Below are 6000 nucleotides of genomic sequence, written 5' to 3' on the forward strand. Positions count from 1 at the left end.
TCCATTTCCCTTGGACTTCTATCCAAAAATGCATTTTATTTTAAAGTAGTATGCCTCTGAAGAGCAACTTTCTTTAGGGCAAACCACTAGTATGTAAAATTTTATATTCTGGTTTTAGGATGTCTCTAAGACAACAGCTTGATAAGATATATGACAGAAAAATGAATAGAACATTCCCTAGTTTTCCATTACTAATATGAGGGTGACAAAACTATGTTAGATTCCATGACACTTTGATATTCTGATGACCTGTGTCTCCATGAACTGACTAAAGTATATGAGAAGAATTTTGGAAGCAATCTGTCATCATCAACTCAAACAGTGAGTACCATGAGAAAAACACAAGCTCTCCCCTTACAAAGAAAGAAATGGCATTAATAGTTTTTTCCATTTATCTTAGACTTCCAAGGTCTCAAAATTCTTCAAGACAAGTTCCAAGCCAAATATTTAAAATCTGTAATTAAACAGTGAGCAGAAGTTTATCAAGAAATGTTAAAATATTGGACCTGTACCAATTATTATTAGTCTTTGGTGCATTTCTATAGTTAATGTTGTCCTTTGTATGCCTGTATTCTTCAAAAGAAGTATTATATTTTGGGGGTTTCTTAAATTGAAATATATTCCAAGATTGCATGAAAGGAGAAAATAATAAATGCACTATGTTCAATAGGTCAGTGTTTTGTTTTTGTTTCACAGTAATGTTTTTAAAATAAACATGGTTAAAAAGCCATGTATTTTTAAAATTTTTTATTTATTTATTTTTTATTGATACATAATAGATGTACATATTTTCAGGGTACTTGTGATGATTTGATACAGTCATATAATCTGTAAAGATCAAATCAAGGTTATTGGAATTTTGTCTGTCATCTTTTACCCATTCAAAAGATAGTAATGGAAATGCTTTAAATTCTTATATATTGTGATTTATTAAAAACAACTGGGAAGTGAGTGATTATTTAATTGTTATCTATTCACTTTATGTAAAGCACATTAATAAACAAGTTTCAACTATAGACATAAAGACTTTGTCTAGATTTATGAAAATATAAAGGAATCATTTATTTTGAGACATGGTAGAACATACTGTTTACAAAATTGTTAAAAATAGACCCTTAATTACAGCATTGTCAGACACATCATCTGTCTAATAAATTCCTGAACCGGGAGAATAAATACCTAATCTCTACCTGGAAACTTCTAGTAGTAGACCCCATTACACATCCCAGTATGTGAAGATGGCTCTCATGTTTGTACCACCCTTGCCTCTTCCTCTGGATGCACTTTAGTCAATTCACTGTAGAGTCCTGGTCATCATAGAAGGAAGGTGAGTCAGAGGTTCAAGGAAAAGAAGAGACTGGAGAGAAGTAGAAAGAGAGGAAAAATGGATGTAGTAGAATAGATATCTAGCTATTAACAAATTGCCAATTTTGGTTCTACCTTTTTTCTCATTCACCACCCAACGCAATCCATGAAAGAGTTCTCTTATTTCTAAAATATACATTGACTTTATCTATGTCTCTCCATCTCTGCTGCCATCTCCCTAGACCAGGTGGTTTACACTACATAGTAATACTACTGCACAGTATGCTATTATAGGATAGTACATAGACTACTGCTTAGTCAATGCTATTGCAACAACCTGCTAATTGTCTTCTCTGCCTTTCTCCTCATGATTTCTCACCTGCAATTCATTCTCCACATAACAGCAAAAACTATTTCTCCTAAAACATATGTGCAAGCACAAAGAGGAGTGAAGCATGGGTTGGGTTCTTCACCTGTGGATCATAGATTCTCGAGAGGTCTAAGGATGGAATTCAGGAGGTCTATGAACTTAGGCGAGGTCTAAGGATGGAATTCAGGAGGTCTATGAACTTAGGCGGAAGAAAATTACACAATTACTTTTTACCAATCTCTAATTGAAATTTAACATTTACTTCAATTATGAATGCAGTTAATATTATTAATAGTTATGATTGTGTCATCACAGATATTTTCATAGTATAAAAGGTTGTTGCAGAAATCTCAAAATATTGTTAATGATCATCACTATTTTAAAATTATTTCAGCTATTAGATTCTCACTAGATCTTATTCAATGTGTTCATAAAGATCCATGTTCCTATATCACAATTGAAAAAATCCTTTGATAAATATAGTTTAGTATAATTGGTTTCTTAGTGTTCCTATATTTTTAATTAATTTATTCTTAATTGACACATAACAACTGTACATATTTGTGGGGTACATAGTGATGTTTTGATACATACAATGTGTAATGATCAGATCAGGGTAATTAGAATTAGTCAATCAGAAGGAGATGATGTTATTACAAGTAGTATTTTCTACCTTTGTCACACGGGTGTCACTCTAGTCTCCTTTCAGTAAAGATAATCCAAGAAATGTTTTTTGGACCTTTTTATATATCAGAAACTATGAACTGTACTAGGGAAACAGAAATAATAATATATCATTTCTATTCTTAATGAGATTTTATTATAAGAAGAAGAAAGATAATTGCCATGATCTAAGTTTGCATTGTTATTATGGGAGCCTAGGAAAAGGCATGTCTAAATGTTCCTGGAAAAGTCACAGTAAGTGTGGGGGTCAGAGGTGGTGCTGAATCTTGACTTGAGTGCCAGGGCTGGGTAAAGTAAGCAAGGGAGGGAACATAGACAAAGACAGAGAAGAATAAAATGCCCAGTGAATTCAGGAGCTACCATGTGGTTTACTGTTTCTAGAGAACAAGATATGAAGTTAGTAGTGGAAACAGAGATTGTGCTGATAGGAAGGGGCCAGACCTTGGATGCTACCATCGTAAAGAAATCAGACATACTGTAGAGGTAATGGGGGAGCACTGAGGAACTGAGGGCAGATTGCAAGCAACTAGTCAACATTTATCGAGTTTCTGTTGTGAGAGCTTTTGACAGACGTCTCAGGTGATTTGATGAGGAAGTTTTGTCTTATTTATTTTTCTCTGTGGTAGATAAAAATATGGTCTGCACTTGAAGACTACATTGGAGCTATAGAAGAAAAGTTATCCCAGTTCTTCTTGTCTCTTTCCATCCTCCTGTATAACTTCGAATTTGTTTGCTTGACCAACATACAGAACCTTGGATTATATGCAGAGCTGACTTGCAACTGTTAGCTCAGTGATTTCAACAATCAAGACTCCCTTTTACCTCTTATTCTTTTCTCTCCCCATCACCTTCTACCCTGAAGCTATTTTCCAGAATCTCTCATCCTCACACCTGCCCACCCTGCCCTTGCCCTACTCATCCCTCAGGACTAACCCTGATGTAATTTCTCCAAGGAATCTTCCAATAACCACAGCAAGTGTGGAAGATTCCATTATTACATGTTCTTTTTTTTAATTCTTTTTTTAAATTTCAGGATATTATGGGGGTACAAACATCTTGGTTACATGTTATGACTTTGCCTCACCCAAGCCAGCATTTGAGACATGCCCTTTCCCCATACAATGCTTACCACGTCCGTTAGTTGTGAGTTTACCCACTCCATCCCCCCAACCTCCAGTGAATATTACTACCATGTGATCACCTTAGTGTTGATCAGTTAGTGCCAATTCGATGGCGAGTATATGTGGTGCCTATTCTTCTATTCTTATGATACCTCACGGATGTGGAGAGATAGGAACACTCTTACACTGCTGGTGGGACTGCAAATTAGTACAAACCCTGTGGAAAAGAATTTGCAGATATCTCAAAGAGCTAAAAATAGAATTACATGTTCTTTTGTTATTCTATATATGTTCCTCATAGTGCTCAGCACAATTATAATTAGAAATGATCATACTATTATTTATTGACTATTTTTGTTTTCTTCTCTAGACTAGAATTCCATGAGGGTAGAACTACATATGTCATATTCACTTTTTTTTTTTTTTTTTGAGACAGAGTCTCACTTTGTTGCCCAGGCTAGAGTGAGTGCCGTGGCATCAGCCTAGCTCACAGCAACCTCAAACTCCTGGGCTTAAGCGATCCTACTGCCTCAGCCTCCCGAGTAGCCGGGACTACAGGCATGCACCACCATGCCCGGCTAATTTTTTCTATATGTATTTTTTTAGTTGTCCAGATAATTTTTATTTCTATTTTTAGTAGAGACGGGGTCTCGCTCTTGCTCAGGCTGGTCTCGAACTCTTGACCTTGAGCGATCCACCCACCTCAGCCTCCTAGAGGGCTAGGATTACAGGCGTGAGCCACCTCGCCCGGCCATATTCACTTTTTATCCCCAATAAGTAAAAGGATGCTTGGCACACACAGATACTCAACACACACTTATTAAAAGATTAAATGATGTGCAATAATAGAATTATCTGCAAGTTAGTTTTGGAGCACAGAGGAGGGATTGGTCAATTATAACAGGTAAAAGAGAGGAGGGTTAATAAATGTAACAGAATGTGGTGATAGTCTAGTTGAATCTTAAAATAGGAATAGCAGGATACTAGGAAGGTGGGGGTGAGGGGAGAGCATTCCAGGCAAAAGAAAGACTGGAGGTGTAAAACAGCATGGTGTGTTCTGAGAACTGGAACTCATCCATCACTTTAGAAGAAAGGGATGCTTGTTGGGAGAGTGGTAAGATATGAAGCAGAAGATCTAGGTATTTGGATGGAGGTTAAGCTACTTAAAAAGGCAATTTGCTATTTACAAACATGAATAACTTTGGAAACAATTTTATTATTAATGATTTATCCTACAGATATGTTTGTGTACATCAGAAATGGCATATGTTCAATATCATTTATTGTAGCATTGATTAAATAAACTAAACAGGAAAAAAATATTACTTATCAATAAGATACAAAATAAATAATCAATACCATAGAATAATATGAAATATTAAAAAGAGTTGAAACTCTGTGGTAATATAAAAAGCTCTCCTTGATACTGTTAACTAAAAAAAAGCTTCAGAAATGTAAAAAGAATATTCATTTTACATAATAAGAAGGTAAAGTACTGATCTATATTTGAATCTGCTTGTATTTGATTAAAGAAGACACAGATATAGTCACAAAAATTAAATAAATTCACAAAGTAGATTCAGGGGTGTATGTGTGTGTGTACACGCAACAGGAACAGGGAAGATAACAGGGATGAAAAGCATACTTTCACTTATACACTTTTTCATATTCTGATTTTTGAAATGTAAGGACATATTATTTATTTTAAAATATTACAAATATAAAATAGAAAGAAGAAGGAAGTAAAGAAGGGACGCACGGAAGGGGAGAAGAAAAGCCTACATTAAATCTTAGCTTCCTCATTTATTAGTGGTGTAATGTTAGTTAAATTACTTCAACTTTTTCTCAATTTCTGCTTGTCTAAAATGGTTATAATAATGATATATACTTCATAGAATTAAGAATTTATTAATTAATATAAACATACATATTCAATTAAAATATAACATTAATACACAATTAAGCATTTCTGGCAGAGTATGATGCATATTGAGTATTATACAAATGTCAAATGTTAGCACAGTTTAATTTCCACCCTGAAGAAGTTTGTTTTCATGCCTCTTCGGAAGCTTCGCAGGCCATTTCCTCTCAAAGCTCAGTGTCATTGAACAGACATGTGGTGAATGACCTTCTGGTTCTGTAGAATCATTTGAAGGATATAACTCTAGGGTGCTATTTTCTGTAGACTCTGAACTAACAGAATGATAGAGTCTCCTTGATTTCCTACTCAGTTATCACACTTTTCACTGCCATGCCATGGATGAGTAACGTATCTCTTGATATGTTTGCCCTTCTCTGTGCTAGAAAACAAGGTATCATGTCCCAGTTTTAGCATTGAAAGTATAGCAAAAGCTAGAAAATGCCTCTCTGCATTTTTCTTTTTCTGTAGAAGCCTGGTAGGCAAAGGCCTGGTGACTGCATTTCAGACCACAGACCCAAGGTGTGGTTCTATCTATTTTAATGGTCTTTCATATATTAATGGAAATCTCATCATCTTCCTTTTCCTTTACCACCTTGTCA

This window comes from Lemur catta, chromosome 1 (assembly GCF_020740605.2).
Source record: "Lemur catta isolate mLemCat1 chromosome 1, mLemCat1.pri, whole genome shotgun sequence".
Classification (NCBI taxonomy): domain Eukaryota; kingdom Metazoa; phylum Chordata; class Mammalia; order Primates; family Lemuridae; genus Lemur; species Lemur catta.